The sequence below is a fragment of the Cyprinus carpio genome, chromosome A14 (genome assembly GCF_018340385.1).
Source record: "Cyprinus carpio isolate SPL01 chromosome A14, ASM1834038v1, whole genome shotgun sequence".
NCBI lineage: Eukaryota > Metazoa > Chordata > Actinopteri > Cypriniformes > Cyprinidae > Cyprinus > Cyprinus carpio.
The window spans coordinates 12,490,361-12,511,275 of NC_056585.1; the positions used below are offsets into that span (position 1 = coordinate 12,490,361).

The 20,915-nt window shown below is 37.1% G+C and overlaps 1 pseudogene; it reads right to left on the minus strand.

The window, feature by feature from the left end:
• LOC109105232 overlaps positions 1-20,915 on the minus strand; it is a 62,780-nt pseudogene that overhangs the window by 7,356 nt on the left and 34,509 nt on the right.

The window sequence follows — 20,915 nt, forward strand, 5'->3', positions numbered from 1 at the left end:
TCTGTGTGTGGTGGCTCTTGATGCCTTGACCCCAGTCTCGGTCCATTCCTTGTGAAGTTCACTCAAATTCTTGAATCGATTTTGCTTGACAATCCTCATAAGGCTGCGGTTCTCTCGGTTGGCTGTGCATCTTTTTTCTTCCACACTTTTTCCTTCCACTCAACTTTCTGTTAACATGCTTGGATACAGCACTCTGTGAACAGCCAGCTTCTTGGCAATGAATGTTTGTGGCTTACCCTCCTTGTGAAGGGTGTCAGTGATTGTCTTCTGGACAACTGTCAGATCAGCAGTCTTCCCCGTGATTGTGTAGCCTAGTGAACCAAACTGAGAGACCATTTTGTAGGCTCAGGAATCCTTTGCAGGTGTTTTTGGCATGTCACCATATTCTAATGTTGAGATTTGAAGTGAATTGGTGGGTTTTTTGTTAAATGTGAGCCAAAATCATCACAATTAAAAGAATCAAAGACTTAAAACTACTTCAGTCTGTGTGCACTGAATTTATTTAATACACAAGTTTCACAATTTGGGTTGAATTACTGAAATAAATGAACTTTTCCACAACATTCTAATTTATTGAGATGCACCTGTACATGTGGATAATGTGTTTTTTTGTTGAGTATCACATTTGATACATCAGGCTTTTATGGCTCAGTATGATATATGAGAATATGGATCTCATATGAGGAGAAAAAAAATCTGAGTTTTATTCAAAAGCCCAAACTGAGCAAAATATCCAATTTGTTTGCTGGCCAAAAAGTAAGATGCAATTCTGACAGCTTGTAATGTTAATCGGTGAGATTATTTATAAGAGTATACCAGACTACTCAGAAAAAAATAAATATAAAAATATTAGTTGTCACTCTATATGTGGCAACAATATGTCTTACATGCCAAACAACACAAAGCATGCTGGGACATGATTAATGATCATTACCTTGTCATTGACCACACTCTTGCCATCCCAAGCCCAGCCCCGCTTGGTGAAGTAGTTGACGGTGGCGAACTCAATCAGGGCGGAGAAGACAAAGGCATAACACACTGCGATGAACCAGTCCATGGCTGTGGCGTAGGCTACTTTTGGCAGGGAGTTACGGGCGATGATACTCAAAGTGGTCATAGTCAGTACAGTGGTCACACCTGAGAGGAATACAGACAGTGTTGGGGAAAGTTACTTTTAAAAGTAATGCATTACAATATTGTGCTACTTCCTAAAAAAGTAACTAATTACGTTACTTAGTTACTTTTTATGGAAAGTAATGCATTACATTACTTCTGAGTTACTTTAAAAATCTGGGCGGGGCTTGTTTGTTTTTTTTATATAAAAAAGTTCTTCTTTTACAAATGTAAAAGCCCCTTCACATCAAAAGTGAAATGAATATGCCTCAGGGTGAAGGAAATGTAAATTCACGTCTGTACAGTAGAGGGCGCAGCGCAAACAAATCGCAGGAGAAGAAAGTTCAACACTATTCAGCAATAATAAAACTGAAACACAAAATGTGTCATTTTTGCTTAGTATGGTTAAATTGGATCTCTGAAGGTCAGTAGCAAAGACATTGGTTAATAAAATAAAATTAAATACATAAATATTTTATTTACATATTTAATTATTGTAGGTTCGTGTCATATTCTTAGTTTGCATTTGACTGTTTTAATTCATTTTGAGGAATAATGTATCTGTTTTTGTGCAGGTGAGATGAGTAAATACATTGTTCATATTTAGTCTAGAACTAAAGTAAGATCATGTTCACACACAACGCTCTGCACTTACTCCTGATCAGGGACGTGCACAGACATTTTGAGAGGCAGGGGCTCAAGTTTAAAAAAGGGAACTTGTCATATTTATTTAAAAAAATTTCTAAACAAAACATTAAATATATTAGGGGTGTGCAATATTGACAAAAAATGTATCTCAATATTTTCTGGGATTTTATCAATAACGGTAATTAGACGATATTTAAGGACTACTCTTAAGGACTACTGTGGACAGCTGACTCCTAAAGTTTTTGATATTCTGCATATTCTGTGTGGTGGTCAGTTCACAGCAGTGATAGAAATTAATCTTTTCCAATCTTTTAAATGGATTTTTTACCTTTTATGGGCATTTTTACCCTTTTTAAGACATTTTTTTTTACTAAGAGTGTACATCATCTTTTTAGTCAGATTCTTAAATTGAATCAGTCAATTAGAATAATAAGTCATTTGGGCTGTTACCAAGCAAATGAAATCAGTATTGACAAAATTTATCTTTGCAATGCAAAAAAAAAAAAAAAAAAAAAAAAAAAAAAAAAACAGAAGCCGCATTAGAAGGGGCATTTAGATGCATTTACACACGGTTTAATACAGGACGTTAATGTTTTAACCTGCAGTTAAAAATTTTTTAAACATAAAACGTTGAATACTGATATCTGAAATATATAAATATATATTTTTTTTAAATGAAAAGATACTTTAAATGTGAAATTAAAACCGCCAATAGGTGACAGCAAGTCGCTGTTAATAAGTGAGTCATTGTGACTGAACCGAATCATTTAAAGGGTTGATTCATTCAGGAACAAAACAGCATCATATTGCTCAGAGACGCAAATTGTAATTATATTTGTTTTGCGAAATAGAGCAAGAAAAGTCAATATTGTGTCAAGTGTCTTAATATTAAATTCTTGTTTATTGAAATTACATAAAAAAGACCAAACGTCTCTAAAGCTTGAGTCTGTAAGGACCCTGCCTTTATATCTTCAGTGCACCACATGGTTTCCAGCCTTTAGGCTTCTAATCATCCAATAACACAACAAACCTTTGGCCTCTAACGCCTGAATCGCTCTCATTCTTTTACATTTCTGTTACTTTCTAAGAACTCTGTTGTGTTTACTGAAATGAAAGTATTTTTAGAAAACGCCTTGTGAATTACAAGGAAGGGCTTGAATAATTCTGTTTTTGAGGGGGATTATACAAGAAGATGACAGCCTTGTTCAGTTGTGGGACAGGGAAGACAATAACCTTAATGAGAATGCTCCGGCACTTTCACGACTTTCAGTTTGCAGTGCTCTGAATGCTCTCACTGAGACTCTGTGAAATCTAAAGGGATTCTGGAGAGGAACCTGTGCGTTCCTGACTCCTGCCTGATCCAGGTCTGCAGTGACAGATCGGCCTGACAGACGGCAAGCTTGGGGATGCAAAACACGAACATGCACATAAACAAATGCCTCCAATTAATTTCCATCGCCGTCAAACTCTTCAGTATTCAATCCCAGGTGGGATGAGCATGACAGCAGTTTGAAACGGGCTGACAACCAGAGAAGTGCAGATAGCGAGTGTAGGATGGATCACCTTCCCCTGACTGTCAGACACCTTCAGCCATGATACAGGTATCCATCCAGTGACAGAGCAGTCAATGCATCAGTCAAAATCTAAAAAAAAAAGACGTTACAGTGAAAGTGAAAGGCGAAGGAGGTCAATATAAATGCACAAAATGGACACATTTCAACTGACCATCTTAAATGTGATTACAAATCGTAGGAAGTGCATTACTTCAGTGTGCAAATATCATAGAGAACACATTTACACATGAAGAGACATTTACCCATTAGTCATTATGAACTACCTCATTAGGCCTACTTCTCAAAATATGGCTAAAGCAATTGGTTACTAGGCAAGTAAAGTGCACCAGTTATGTGATTAAACTTTTTATTAAAATTTTATTAAAATAAGATTTATAAAATATAATTTGAAAGTAAAAAGACACAAACTAACTGGGCAATTAAACTTTTTTTTTTTTTTTAATATTAAATATCACAACAGTCATTAATAAAATTTAAGGTTTAAATAATTTAATAAATAAATAAATGAACTAGGGAAGTGTACAAGTTTAAAGTGCAACATTTATAATTATAATTTAAATACAAATAAAAATAATATCATTTTACAGTAAGATGACACACATTAGCCAAATCAAAGTTTTATATTAAACCTCACAACAGTCATTAATCACTAAATTTAGGGAAGTAAATTATGTTATGTACAGTTATGTGATTATAATTGTAATAAAAAAAGACAGTAAAAAGACAGCTACTGTAAATTAATCTAAATCATTTTTATGTTAAACATCACAACAGTCATTAATTGTAGGGATAAATAAAGTATAGCAGATTATCCAGTTATTTATTGAATATGGAGTCTATTATACAGGTGTACAGGGAGGAGTGAAGAACACTGAGGAACCCTGATTGCTGGGGTAGCGGGTGATTTGCCTTGCTGAAGTGTTCAAATCTTTAATCATCTCATTTGTAGAGATGCTGTCAGACTCTAGACTGCAGGATGGAGAAGTATCAGTTTTGGCATGGAGAGAAATGTAATAGAACACACTTCAGCACTTCAGGGAGATGAAAGGAACAGACTCCAAACTGCCTGAAATGACTTCAAATGCTTCCTTTGGCACATTTAAAAAAAAGCAAAACACCCTCTGAAAATCCATCATCCTGAATTAAGGTTATAAAATAGCACAGTGACTAGCAGAATGACTGAATTCTGTTAAATAATTTTTCAGTTTTCTTCAAGTATCATTATCGACCAATCTGCAAACAGAGCTGGGTAGATGACTTATGAATTGTAATCAGTTACTGATTACAGATTACATGACAAAATTTGTAGTCAGTAATATAATCTCTTAGATTACACATTTTTGGTAACGTAATCTGATTACTTTTGGATTACATTTAGATTACATTTGTGCTAACCCTTATTTGATATCACATATAATGAATTAGCCTAATCTTGTGCTATTTTGACAGATAAAAAATATATATATATATATTCCAAAAAATATATTTAATTCACCAACAAGAGCCACAATATCTTCTTTTTCAAGTGCAGTGTATGGAAAGTTAATACTTAAAAAAAATACTAACACTAATGTACCTTGCTGTTAGTGTTTGCTAGTAACACTGAATAAAACAAAATCACATCTTATGATTTTAAAGCATATTTACTTAGAATTAACTACATTTAGAAAACAGCTACATTACAAAAAACAATATTGAAAAACATTAAATTAACAACAATATCCCTGCTAGGTCAAATATATATATATATAAAAAAACACACACTAGAAGTATATATGACTGTATCAATGAAAAAACATCAAACAATAGCTACATTGCAAACATGAATTCTGGAAAAAGACTAAATTCACACAGAAATGACATTTCTATCAATCTCCAAACATTTTAAGTGCATCGTTACAATGAGGAAAAGACACAAAACGATGTAGTACACATGCCAGACCAGCATGTGGCGCTGTAATCCTGCCATAGAGACACATTAAGAATGGAGAGAAGACATGGACTATGCGCATAAAGCTTGCGCTCGGTATACAAACGAACATGGAACAAAACATTTATTAATTTGTGTTAATGTTAGTTAATAAAAAGACAATCGTTCAGTGTTTGTTAATGTTTTTGTTGCTGTTACGTGACGTAGCAGTGTTTGACTATGGGTGAGACGTGGGCTGATGACGTCATCGTTTCAGAAAAATATACGGATTTGTGGTCCACATGAAAACGCAAAGGCGGCGTTTTCGAATTTATCCACCCTGGGACCCGGTTTAAAAAAATATCGGTTTCACTCTCCCAAAACGCCGGATCTGTGTGGACGAAACAACTATACGATACAAAATGTATGCGTATACAGCGAAACGCGTCGTCCGTGTGGACGGGGCCCAAGTGCATAAGGTAACATTAGTAACAATGAAGAAAAATCAACATTGCAAAAAATATATTAAAGAACATGAAATTCCCAGCAATAACTTTGCTAGGTCAAAGATTTCCGTGGACAGCAAATTAATCCGTGGTAGGGAGATCTTATACTGAACAGTGACATTTTCCCGTGTCTTTCTTTAAAAATGGAATGATGTCTGTACATCCAGTGATTAAAGGCTGCTTTCCCCGCTATTTTCCATTATCATGTTGCTGATTTCTTCTGAGCGCGATTCTGACACCCCTCTCCCTCTCCGCCGGAAAAACTCGAAGTATCACGAACGTATATAAGCGCAGGTTTATTAGGAAAACATATAAACGTTAAAAAAGGAAACTTAGGAGAATCAATTAATTGTGAACAACTTATTACCATTGTGTAAATAATATGTAATCATGTAATCCATAAAAAAAGTAACTGTAGTCTGATTACGAGTATTTTAAAAAGTAGTTTACTCTAATTACAAGTACTTGAGATTTGGAATCTGATTACGTAATCCAGATTACATGTAATCCGTTACTACCCAGCTCTGTCTGCCATCCAGATTACATGTAATCCGTTACTACCCAGCTCCCAGGCGCTTTCTTCTCCACTGTCAAATTAAAGAAGTAGTTCACCTAAAAATGAAAGTTTACTCACCCTCAGGCCATCCAAAATGCAGATCAGTTTGTTAAAGCTATATTATGGATTGAAGTTAAAAGCGTCTTGATGGATTTGTATATTATAAACATGCTGCTTTTTGCTTCACATGATGTTAACTGATGGACTGGAGTTGTGTGGATTTCTTCTGGATCATTTTTTTTAGCTGTTTGGACTCTCATTCTGATGGCACCCATTCACTGCAGAGGATCCATTACTGAACTAGTGATGTAATGCTACATTTCTCCAAATCTGTTCTTATGAATAAACAAGTTCATTTACATCTTGGATGGCTTGATGGTGAGTAAAATTTTCATTTCTAGGTAAACTATTCTTTTTAGCTTTGCCCTAAACGAAGGGCTGCTTATTTCCATTCAACAAAAGTAAACGAGTATAGTCAATATCCAAAATGAAAAAAAAATTAATAATAATAATTCTACTGAATTAGTCAACATGGCTCAAGCAGCTACAAGTCTTCTTAAGTCATATGATAGCTTTGATTAACATTTATTCACAAAAAAAAAACAAAAAAAAAAAAAAAAACAACCAACAACAACTAAAAAACTTCAAACCTGTCACAATGCGATCATTCACAACATGAAAAACCAAGACATTTGGCATCACTGTCATCAAACCTGTGGTGCAATGTGTTTTTTTAGACACCATATCTCTAAACTTGTTTGAAGATTTGAGAGTTGTAGCTGATGGCTAGATTTTCCACAAACAGCTACATAATTTTGGTGTACTCCTTTCACGAAGCTTTTGCATCACATCAGAGGACTAGAGAATATAACGCACGAGTCATACAAAACAATTTTTATGGTGCATTTTTGTTATTTTTGGAGCTTGAAAGCCCCAGTCTCCATTATGAAAAGCACTCTGGGCATTCCAGCGATATAACTGCTTTTGTGTTTCACGGAGAAGAAAGAAACTCATATGGGTTTGCAATAACATGAAGGTAAGCAAATTAACAGAATTTCATTTTCAGCTGGACTAATCCTTTAATACTTTACTAATGCAACAAACCGTGTATGTACAAGTGTCATAATAAAGTATACATTAGATAACGCTCTGGAGCTATTTAGCCAGGAGCAAATTTTCAATTATGTAGCTCTCAACTGCCTTCATGCTTATCTGAGCTCCATTTTAATGCCATTCTCTCTATTTCAACTTTGATATCTCAAAACCATCTTAAAACTCTAATAAGCAATCAACGACATGGTAAAAATGTCATAGTGCTTTTTCACAAATACATCTGAGGTTTCTACAATTAATGCACCCCATTAATACACTGACTTTTCAGGGTTATTATTTGTAAAGGCAAGATCCCTTTGAGAGCACTAAACTCTGAACATTTGCCTGATGGCAGGTTGTTTAAAAGGCTCATATAATAGACGGATATGTGCGAGAAAGATAAGAAACAGAAAGAGTGACTGGGGACAGCTGAAGAACTGCCAGAAAGACTCCAGGGACAGAGAGATACTGACGACAGAATAAAGACAGGCAAAAAAGAGAGAGACAGACGGTAGGGGCAGAAAGACATCTGAACCTATGCCAGAGGTACTCATCTCCTCAGCGTTACCTGCTTAGCAACACAGAGCTCAGGGAATCTCCACGGTAACCGAATTGTTCCGTACCTGAGCTCCATAAATCCTCACAGAAATGCTCAGAAAGGAGCAGTTTCCCTGCATCAAGTCTCTAATCTAGGGCAGAGGATTCTGGAGCCAGAGGCTCCCAGGGCTCCCTGTGCATTTCATGGCTTGAAGGGTCATATCTTCAGCTACAATAGTGTTTCTCTCAGGATCCTGGAGTACACAGCGACATTTTGGATGTTTTCAATACCTAAAATAACCAATTTAGGTCATAGAGTCTAACCTGATGAACTAGAATCAGGTGTACTGCTAAACTGGACATGGAAAACATGCTGCTCCAGTTTTTTTTTTGCACTAAAACTTCATTCTTTCATACTTTCAGCCAAGACATCTTTTATTTTTTATTTTTGGATGTGTGTGTAACTATGGTAACTGGGATTTTTATATACCATGAATATTTCTCAGTTAATTTCTTCAACAACATACATAAATTATATATAGACACACACTACATAGAGCACATATATCTATTGTTAGGAATTGTAAATCTAGACTCAATATCAGCCATGGTCAATTTAATCTAAGATCATGCCTTCACTTCTTTATTCGGCTCAGTGTGACCTTAGTCCTCCATTAATCTGTCACAGTAAATTAATATATGCAGACTTTCTGCATCAGTTCGGCTGGAGGCCAACAGTGTGTCATAAAATCCTATATAAAGTCAGAAAATCAGTTTGGCAACAGTGAATGTGTGGAAAGTTTGCAATTTTAATCAACCATTATATTCAGACATCACCATATAATATGATAATATCACTCAAGATGATGGTTTCTGGTTATTACTGTCTATTTATGATATTAAAACAGCTCCCATTTGAATTCCAAGCAACAATACACATAAAAGTAGGCTTCAATGAACCAAAAAAGGGGTCTTGAGCCATATGAAACCCTGTAAAACTAAGGAAGAAATGCATGCTCATTGAAGTCTCTTAGAGTTGTCAAAATGAATTATGCCTCCCGACAGCATTTTTATTTTCGCCTTTGCAATACTTAATAAGGTGTCTATTTTCTTCTTTGAAGTAGCATCCAAAGTTTTAAATATTTCAAAACCCCAGATCATTCTGAAGTTTGTGACTAAGTGACTAAGAGATTATACTCACCAAAAACAGTCGGCCGCCGAAACAGATTCTCGGTTCAGCCAGAAGGACACCTGGGACAGGATGACGGTCATGATGCACGGCAGGTAGGTCTGAATTACAAAATAACCAATCTTCCTCTTCAGGTGGAAGTGGGCCGTCATCACAGTGTACTCACCTGTGAGGGAAAAAAGAGAGTTATGGGAAACAGTCCAAAATGAGACTAAAAATTGGCTTTGTTGGGTAAATAACACCAACTGGCAGGTTTCTTTTGCATTCTCAACATAATGCATGGTTTAAATCATAATATAAATGCAACATTAATGAGTAAGTAATGTGAGAGATTCAAGTCAGATACACAAGCGGTTTACTTATAAAGCTTAGTGACTTCTGACAACTTATTGGAAAATTCATCCATTAGATGTTTATCTAGGAGCCTACAAATATGTCTATAAAAATAAATTGCATTATTTACATGAAATTATATGTTTACAAAGAAATCGTCCCGTTTAAGGAATAGTTCACCCAAAAACGAAAATGTACTCATGTACTCTTCCTCATTAGTTTGTTTCTTCATGAACAGATTGCAGATTATATCACTTGCGGTACCAGGAGCCTGATCACCAATGGATCCTCTGCAGTGAATCCAAAATGAGTGAGTCCAAATAGCTGATAAAAACATCAAATCCACAAGTAATCCACACACAATAACTACAGTGTGTGTTTAGCTCCTGAGCATGCATTGAAAGGAGTTCTCAATAAAAGCTCAGTTCGTGCCATCCCTATTCTAGAGGGATGTAGGATGAGTTTTTGGGTGGAATGCTGTCTTCTCTATGAGCAAGCTGGATGCCCTAGGTTTGTTGCATTCACAAGACTGACTACAAGAGACAGGTAGGAACTTCTTCCTTTCTGCTCCTTTCTGGGAGATAGTAGTTAGTGTTTGCACAAGTGCATTGGCTTTCAAAGGGATTTAAGGCACTCATAGCGATTCACTTGCATCTGTTCTCGTATAAATCTTTTCAGAGTGATAGAATCTGCCCTTTGAACTAGTGTGCTTGAGGTTAAATGCACGCTTTTCGCGATGAGGTTGCAGTAATTGGATCCACCCGGTCTTGTCTCTCTCTTGAGGGATGAGAGTTGAGCGCCTGCATCCCGGGGTCGGGTCCTGTAACCGCCATTACTGTGAGGCAGGATTAAGCGTGGGGGTTGTAGGCAGAGCACAGACGAGTCAAACAGGAAGTTTTCCTTTTTTGGCTACTCTTGTTGACTCGAATAACACTATTGTTCTTGATGTGTCAAATTCTGAGTAATTAGGGACAGAAAAGAACTGTAGTTAGGTAGTAGCATTAGATGTAGGGATGTGTTTTAGATTTGTTGTTTTCTGCTAGGTTTTTTGGATCTCTCTTTTTCTAGTTTTGTTTTGATTTTTGCTAGCATTGTTAAACCCACTTTAGAGGGTTATCTTTATTGATGCTTTCACTCCTTAAGAGTTATACTATGACAGCTATTGCCTTCTCTAAAATCCATGTTTATGGTAAGAGCACATGCTGACTGCTTCGTACCTCTTCTGAAATCCATGCTTATAGTCAAGGTCAAATGTGCCGAGTGCTTTGTTGCTCTTAACCAGAGTAGGTCTGTCAAGTTGACTGGGTTCTCTGTGAGCCTCCTTGGATACTACAAGCATTGTAAGGCTGATAATACACGGGGCAACTTTTTGAGCAATGTTGCTGGGCAACTTTGTTAATGTTGCTGTCAACGGGCAACCAGGTGAGACACAGGGTCCATGACTAAAGTATCCAGATAGAAATTTGTTACCTTTTTTCAGTGGGAAAGAGTTATCTTAATTAAGCCTGAGCGTAGGATATTATTGTTCTCCTCCTGACTTTAGAGAGTCGTCATGCTGACGAAAGTTGCTAGGCTTTGTAAGTCTCCTTGGCCATCGTGAGCATCATCAGGCCTTTCCTCTCGTTGGAGAGAGCTATCTTTATTAAGGCCTCCACTCTCCAGAGATCTGCTTAGAACATCATTTTTGCAGGTTTTAGGCTCTCTGTGAGCCTCCTTGCACAGTATCCTATGCGTGGGGCGTAGTTAGTTCTCCTCTTGTTTTAGAAATTTGTCATGCTGAAGCCTCCAATCCTAGAGCTCTGCCATCTACTGCGAGCATCATCAGATCTTCTCTCACTACAGAGAGTTATCTTCATTGAGGCCTCCACTCACCAGAGTTCCACTAGGACAGCATCTGTGAGTTGGAGGCTCTCTGTGAGCCTCCTTACAGGATGTCCCGAACGTGGGGCATAGTTAGCCTCCTCTCATTTTGAGAGTTGGGTCATGCGGAGTGCTCCTGATCCTAGAGCTCGGCTAGCCGGTAGGGTAGTATACTAGGATGTTAGGCTCTCTTTGGCGCCTCCTTGGCTACTGACCTTAGTATGGAGTGTTGCTGGGCAGCCTCTCAATTTTGAGAAGTTTTTGTGTTTTAGGCCTCCACTTTGCAGAGCTTCATGGGCCAGTTAGCTGTGAGTGTTAGGCTCTCTGTGAGCCTCCTTGGATGCTGGCCTGAATAAGAATGTATTAGGCTTCCTCTCTCTTGTTGAGGCCTCTGTTCTTGATAGATCCGGCCTATGATTAGGGTTGCTGGTGCTAGGGGGAGGACTCCTTTGGGTCTTAGCTCAGCCAATAAAGCCTTCATACCTTCAGCATGACGGCAAGTGTATACCATTCCCCATAGTGCCCTCTAGGGGACGCAGCACAGATACCCATTGACGAAAGGGAACATCTCAAGTTACACATATACCCATGGTTTCATGATCAGTAAGAAATATTTATGGCTGAGGAATTTCCGCAACTTCAGAAAGCTGCTGCAAAAAATCTAATTTTCAAATCCTGATGGGAAACTCTTAAGAAAAGAGTGTGCAAAATGGGAGCAGGTGAAGAAGTGGCACTCTGTAAATAGAACATCAAAGAGCAAGATTATGAAACTCATATTGCAAACTAAGGATCTTCTGTAAGAGCTGATGTCACAAAGCAGCAGGGTTAGGAAAAGATAAATGTAATTATAAGCTGGGAGCTCTTTGAGGGATGCCACAATTTCACATAATCTCATGAAGCCCTGGATGAAATGATCAGGTCAGTATGCAGCGACTCCCTACAGTTTGTTACTGAGGCAAAATGGCATAAAAAAGAGAGAAAATCACCTTGACATCATCATGAGGTTTTTTAACCTCATTATCACAGAGCATTATCCCAACCACATAAAAAGACACAGAAGAAGAAACGTGGCAAGCTGCCTGGAAATGGAGAATCTCTACCGGCAAGCGGCCCCCAAGACAGACTGAGTCGAGATAGAGAGAGAGAGAGAGAGAGGGAAGGCATAACCAAAGATGGAGGAAGACATTGGTTGCCTATGGCAACAGAAGAGGGACATCTAAATATCTGGTGCCTTTCAGTCTCCTGTGGAGGATGCCACGCTGGTGCCATTTGGCAAAAGGGGGGATCTCCTCATCCTTTCTGCAGAGGAAGCACAGACGGATTTTTAGCCAGCTCTTATCCTGTAAAACCCACTCTTTTCTTTCTGTTCAAGTGCACACAGTATCCTCTTGGAGTTCATTCCTCCTTTCACAAGCACCAGTTAGCTCAGCACGGAGCCGTGGAGGGGAAAATAAGCACAGTTGATGGCTGAGCCACATCTGATTTAATTTAATTAACAGCAGTCCACTGGAGAAAACAGCATGATGAAATGTAAATGTGCGAAGAGAGAGAGACACAAAAAAGAAAGTGAGAGTTCAGGCCTGTATGTGTGTGTGAGAATGTGTCTCTACTGACTAAAAATATGAGGTACTTTAAGAGCCTATATATCATTATTGCCGGCGGAGAAAGAAATAGCTCTTTCAAAAGGCCTGCAGTGCTGTTCTACTTTAACTTTACAGGATTTTAAAAGGATTGTAAAGTATCATACACACCACTCTTGACATGAAGACTGGTCCAAATGATAGACAACAACCTTGCTGGCATCTTGTATACCACATTGAGGCCAAGTTCTGCCAGCATCACGTGTATCCCGGAATTATTATTGTTAACTAAAATGAGTTTAAAAACATGTTTTGGTAATTGGTTAAAAAAGTTAAAATAAAAACTAAACCTCAAACCAAAAACTGAAAAGTTAAATAAAAATAAAATTCAACATAAACATAAAGTATTGTTTAAAACAACAAAAATGAAGAAAGCAGATCATCTTTACTTAAAAAATAATAATAAAAAAAAAAAAAAATAAATAAGAAACTCATGATAAGTATTATACATATATATTAGATTTAAAACTTAAAACTTAAACTACAGAAAAGTTGGGAAAAAATTGCCTAGGCTGCAACTTAAATAAGTTGTGCTATGTATTATGCATATTGGTGTGTGTTGTTAGATTGTATTCTTGGTGTTTTATTTATATTTTGTTATAGATTGTGGGTTTGTATTGTTTTAGCCTATGCAGATTGTTCCAAATCAGTGTCTCTTATGAGGTTCATTTTTAGTGAGGGTTTTGCCTATGTTGGCAGTATACAGTGAGGCCAGCTCTCTAGGTTTTGTAACAGAGCTAGCGTGTGTGAGTGTGTGTCCGAGCTGCAGTCTGTGCACCATGAAGATGTTAATTAAAGCATGAAGTTGACGATCGGGTCCCCCACAGGAGGTCAACAGGAGAAAGATGCCGTGATTCCAGAACACACACTGGCTCTGTTCCAAACCCTATTGAGCTGCTCTGCTGTCTACTATTTACATAAGCACCTGCTTTATAAGACAGCAATCATATTTAAAGTCAAAGCCCATGAGTGGCTGAAATAAAATGCTCTACAACTACAGTAAGTCCATTGACCACTTACTAAAAAAAAGAACGGTTCCTATATTGGAAATGATGGTTCCATGAAGAACATTTAAAATTCATGAAAGTGGATATTTGAAAATGAAAAGTGAAAAGAGCTGGGAGCAAGCATGATGCCTAAAAATGTTGTTCTAGACAGGCTTAATAAGAATCCTGACCTCACCTTGATGTGAAGCCCAACACAGGTAATGACAGGAGAAAGACATTGTTTTTTTTCTGCATCATTTAATCAAAAAACAAAGAAATGGCCCCGACTATATGGTGGGTCTTTGAAAAGGGGCGTGACACACAGCAATAAAACATCTGCTGAAATCTGTCTTCATACACCAATGTTATGCTCTCAACAGCATTCAATGTATTATAATGAAAAAAGTTTGTACTTAATATTTCATTATTTTTGATTTAGAAATATCTAGAAATTCTTAAACCCAAGACAAATTTACACACAATATAGTGTTGTTTTTTTTTGAAAAATGTATCAAAATTAAGACAGTTTATGCATGAAAACAATATCTGTCAGTGGGGTAATTGTTTGAATTAAGTAAAATTTTCTTACCCCATTGACAGTTAATTTTTGTTAACACCTTGCTTAAAGAAAACTAACTCTGGTTGGTTGCATTTACATATTTTATCAAACAATTTCTTCTTTTTTTTTGTCATAATAATCTGCAGTGTAGACTAGACATTATGGCTGATAGAAAAAAGTCTGATCACGGCCAGCAACACAAAAGCATTCAAAAATGATGACAGATCTGCACTGCTAATTACTGCTAGCAAGCATGTATTGCTCTCTCCCACAGCAACCGTGATCCTTCCTGGGATCCAGATGTCTCAACTCCTAAGCACGATGTCACTGACAGTATGCCAACATCATTTGATCTTTCCCCTTCTCTCTGTCTCTCATTTTCCATCTTTTCGAAGGAAACTCAGCCTCTTTGATGAAACTATCCCCATCAAGCATGTTCGCCAGTAATGATCTCACAAAAACACACAGATCTTAGTGTGTGAACATCATGATAGACACAAAAGGGGTGAACAAAACTGATAGAGGGGCAATTTTGTGATTAAAGCAGTAGTTCACCTAAAAATAAACAAAAGACTGTGTCATATACTGTATGCACCCTCATGTCATTTTTCAAACCCATTTCTGTGGTGTTGTCTTGGTCATTTTTTGAAAATTCAATTACATTTTACCATTAAGGGTTTTAAAAGACATTGGGTTAGTAGTAAATAATAAGAGAATTATCATTTTTGGGTGAAGTAGACCTTTAACATTTGCTTTGTACAAGTGAATATCATGAAAAGGACAAGGGCACACTTTAACCACTAATCAACTAATCAATAAACAAATAAATAGTTTTATCTATTTTATTTAAATGTATTATAAGTATACACACTTTATAAATGAAGAAAGGACATTAGGATTTTCATTTTTGGGCGAACTATTCCTTTAAGATCTGCTGTATTGTGACCTTATTTTCATGATAATTAACCACATTTCCCCCTCATTATTCTCATTACTGTAATGCATCTGGACATTTAACCGACAATGTTTTTTTTTGCAATTCTCATTATACTCATTTGAATTTCTCATTAGATTCTCATTAATGTAACAAACTGCTTGATTCTCACGACAAATAATGTCATAAAATTTTAATGGTTCTAAAAAATAGGCTTCAGGTTCTTTAAGCAAAATATTATTTTCAAATATTTCCTTTCCTGATCTTTGGGGTGAAATATGACCAGGAAAAAAGATTCACTCATTGTTATACAACACCGAGTGTGCATTCGTTTTTATCTTAAAGCCAAGTCAAGCCTGAATAACACATGGGCATCACGCACCCTGACATCATGTTTAAGTTCCCTCCTGACACTGTGCCTTTCGACTGTACTTGGTTTTAGTAAACACACCCCATCATTGCATCATTAATCAATGCAAACACACACACACACACACAGATACACAAAACACACACACACACACCACACACACAACACACACACACACACACACACACACACACACACACACACACACAGATACACAAACCTGGAGTGGTTTTACTCTAAGTGGTTTCTGAGCCTGTGACCTCAAAGAACAAAGGTATTAAAAAATCCTTCAGATATATTACGAACACTCAAGTATGCAAAATATAGTGCACACTCAAGTGTGGCAGATGACCCTCAAGAGAAAAGAGCCTCGGAGAAAAGCCCCTCAGGCTCATGCATGGTGTGTTTGCCGCGAGCGAGTCGCTGGGTTCCGGTTTGAGTACATCAACTTGGTATGGGTGATGTAAAAAGAGCTTAACAAATGGGTCTGAGCGGGGATACCGACACCAATGCCGCAGGACATGGCCAAAGTCACTGCTCTGGCAATAGGAATACTATCTTAGGAAATGAAATGGAAACAGTTATCAAGTTATATTTGAGCCTAATGAACCAAAATAAGACTTGTCTCATTACTTTCTTGCCCTAATGACTTTAGAAAGATCGTTGATTTTGATTTGACATCAATTTGGGTTATATGTGCATCTACATTCACTATACAAGTCATTCAAAAAGCAGCTTGTTCAGCAAGATTCTCTTAAAACTGTTGCTTTTTACAGACAGCAGTTGACCTGAAAATTGAAAACTGACAGCCAGACAAGATAGTTTAAAGCTAAAATCTGCACACCTGGTGGCAATGCCGAGAATGCATTTGATTCAAAATCTCCAAAATCCACAGAAATACAGTATGAAGCAGCACAACTGTTTTCAAACACTGGTAATTATAAGAAATCAGCATGCTATAATTATTATTGTATGATGTAGTATTTTAGGTGATATTCTCTGATTTCTGAGAGATGCATATAGAGGCAACAGCAAATGAGGTTGTTGATTCTCATTTCATGCATAAAGTTTACCTTCATTCACTTCACACACTTATTATAGCATTAGTGACTTAAGAGCTTTATGTATAGATATCGTGCTGATCCCTTGGCTAAGTTATCCAGCAAATATGATGAGTGGCTGTGCCAACCTCAGCCGAAAATTTTTCAGCAAAATTATTTGTTATCTGTTATTCATTTTGAAGCCATTATTTTGCCTTTCCGAATAAGGTATTCGACTGTTGAGCACACCCTTACTGTTTTTACTGTGGTTTTTGATCAAAGAAATGTAGCCTTGGTGAGCAGAATAGACTTCTTTACAAAAGCATTAAAAAACAGTAGTGTTATAGGTCTATTAGTTATAGTATATCTGCTATATCTATATCATCCGCCACTCTGCCACTTCTCTTGTTACAAGTATCCACATATTAATCCCATATGTGTTGACCGTTACTGTTGTGCAATAATAAAATCCAGAATGTCTTTAATTTTTTGCAAGCTGTGAGTATGCTATCCATTTTGTAAAGATAATGTTGTAAACCTGACATAAAGTGTTTCTTCTGGGTGTTGTTGCACAGTTCCTCTGGTTTTCTCTGTGCTCAACTGAAGTGGAATATCTTGAACATGCTCTGGCCTAGATCTCACCCTACATTGAGGATGTGTTCACTTTTTCTGAGCTACCAAATGCCAACACACAAGAAATGTCACTGCAAACCAAAGACGTGCATGAGAGAAAGAGAGCATGTCAGTGAGTGCGAACCAGAGGAAGTGACAGACAGGGTTTGTTGAGTCTTGCCCAGAGATCGTGTTAAAGCACACTGCAGATTTAGCTGAACAGAATGGATGTGTGCTTGATAAACTATGATGGAATGAAGGACAAATCTGTCATTACATCAGGCAATCCTTTTATATCCAACATATCTTTTCAGTCTTCGTGGCTTTCAGAGCTTTTGTTTGAGGACAAACCTAACCAAAAACTTCTGTAACTTCTGTCATCATTCACTACTGCCATGTTGTGTTTCAAATACATGCAATTGACTTTGAAAGAATTCCTGAAGAATCTTTGCTTTTTCTATATTATGAAACCATATCTATCAATATGTAAGTGTCTTGACTCACCAGTACTGGATCGGATGGTTTCGTTCCCCACGGTTTGCCCCAGTAGGTCGTACTGGTTTAATCTAGAGCTTTCCTCTTCTACCACCACAGAGTTGGATGCGTTCTTTGTCCAGGTGTACGTAACTTCTGTCGTTGTGTAAGCATCTGTAGGAATGGTTTCAGTGGGGCCACAGTTAAAACTTTGCAGATGAATGTTTGACATTTTAAACCAATCAGTATAAGAAAGACACTCCATGCTGTTACTTACAGCTGCCGAATTTGAGAGGACAGGAGTGGAAGTCCATGGGAAAATCTTCAAGATGCATCGGGACACTCAGCATGCACTGTCAACCTGTGATTACATTCACAAACACAACTAAAGCAGACATTTTATGCCATTACCATTACTAGCAGGACTGGGCAATTATATATATATATATATATATATATATATATATATTTATATATACAACCTGTAAAAGCTAATAACACAGGTTCATCCGGGTAACAGCATTCGGCGCTGTACTCTTGCTTGAACAATTTTTTTTCTTGATGGAAGCTTTGCGTTTGTTTAGCTAATAAAATATTAAAACTTAAAATGGTGTACAATTGTTTAATTATGTCATCCTGGTATCGCGGACTCGCTCTTGTTTCATACAAACGCAGCTGCTGATGATTTTTTTTGGATTTTTTTTTGTACACTGTAATGGATTATAAGATATAACTAACAAACTAAGGTTTTAAAACATTTTCATCTTAATTCTTTTATTGCCTTAATTATTTTGTTAGTGCAATGTTGTATAATACGTGGTTTGCCTGCAACGTTTCCCTTAAATGTCAGTTTAGTTTGAATTTGCCGCTTGCTCGCAACTGCTGTCTTCATGGAAGCTTTGCATTCAAATATTTCAACTCAGATCAATATTACACATACATATAATGATCACAAGGAACATTATTTAATCCTTTTTATTTATGCACCATAAAAATAGATTGTAAAATAATGCCATGCAAACAAGAGGACTAACTTACTAACTTTATAAGCAGCAAATTAGGAGTCTAGAGTCATAGTTTAGAAGTTAGTTAATAGTGAGATAATGAATAAGTTAATAGTAATACTATATTCTCAATAATATTTTGAATATTAAATAGATCAATAATCCCCAATTACTAGTATTCCTATAAATGCAAGTTCATTTTCACATCCATTTCTCCTCTATTTCACTCTGTCTGCTGCATTCTCTTTCTTGGTCTTTCTCTCTCAGTTTGTCTCCTTTTTTTCTTCCTGTGCTTCATGGCTGAGTCAGGCTCTCATTGATTTGGCATTGGCGAAGAGCATTTGTGCTCATAGGAAGAGCTGTGAGCGAGAGAGCGATTTAGAAGAGAGAAAAAAGCAAAAGAAAATTGAGAGGGTACATGTTGAAAGAGTGTCATGATGTGTTCTGGAGCGGCCATCAGGATGAACAGAGGCGAGAGCGAGTCATTATGAAAGCCGTGTTGTTTGAGGCTTGTGTACACGAGACACGACAATATATCACAAATTCTGCTCTTCCTGTTTCATCTGCAGGTAATTAAGTAGATTGATGAGCATCTTCTCAGACTCTTGAATATGTCGATTGTAATGAGAACTGCGCTTCACTTTGAGAAAGTCACTGGTTTTAACCAAATCGGCTTCTACAATAGTGAGTGTCACATTTCTGAAAAGAGATGAAACATCTTAATTAGTGGCTAAATCAATACGGCCGGCTGTCATACTGTGGGAGCCGGTGAGGGATGAATTATTCTAATTCACAGGAGTACAAGGTGATTCAGGGATTTACATGAGGGATAACTCCATTTGCCACCCACAATATGAGCTAAATGGATCATTCACCAAAAAAATATAAATTCCTGATAACATCATGTGAGGAACAGATCAAAATTTAAGTCATTATTCACAAAAAATTCACCGGAGGGCAACATTTTCTTCAGTTTGGGTGTGTTCCTCGTACAAAATAAAAAAAAAAAAATTAAAATAAAAAATAAAAAAAAATTGGATTATAGTCCACAAGATCATAGGCCAATGTCATTGTTGGTTTTGGTTCTTTTGCTGTTGTAGGCTGTAAGGACCTTTGAAAAAACTGAAATAATTTGGTGAAATGATGATGGTCATGTAATGCGGGCAAAAAATGACATTCACCATGAGTTTCGCTGAAAATAAATGCACACCTTGGTTTGATAACCAGTCACATTCAAGCATTCAACAGCACCATAGTATAAAAGACAATTAATATTCAGTAATAGTACTGATTTAACTGCACTGACGCTTTCAGATTAGTACAAAATTTCAACATGAAACTTTCGAAGCACAGCACTTTCCAAATGATGTTATGTGTGGTATCTTTTGAAACTCTTGAAAAAGCTGAGATATAAAACAGTACAAATAACACCTTGGTTACCTCATGGTGTACAGCAGGGTGCCGTCATCTTGAATCCGCAGCAGTTTGTTGGGCATGGTCATGTGGTGTGCGACAGATTTCTTCCCATTGTGAAAGAATGTGTCTGGAGTCCAGATCTTACTGGCCATCAGGTTGTTCAAACGCAGAATATTCATCGGTCCCTCAAACTTCAGCCGTTCATCCTTCCAGCTCTGCCTGAAGAAGACATCGATGGTGTACTCCTGCATAAAGATGAAACGAAAGCAGATTTTAGACTGTATGAGGTTCTGTTGCTCAGACAGTGTTTTGTTTGTGACAAGTGAGCACACAATACGCTCTTACACTGATTGACTGGCGGTGAATTTGCTGTTGTGGTACTGTAACAATCCAAACAATTAGACAACCATATAAAAAGTCTGGGTTTGTGTTCTTCTTCAAGCAAAGCCTCTGAATGCAATTCAAATTCAAGCATTTTCTTGCCTTCAAATGACCTGTAGTGTAATATTTTTCTATCCGCTTATTTTTGCTCTGGTGGATAAACACAGAACGCCAGCTGATTT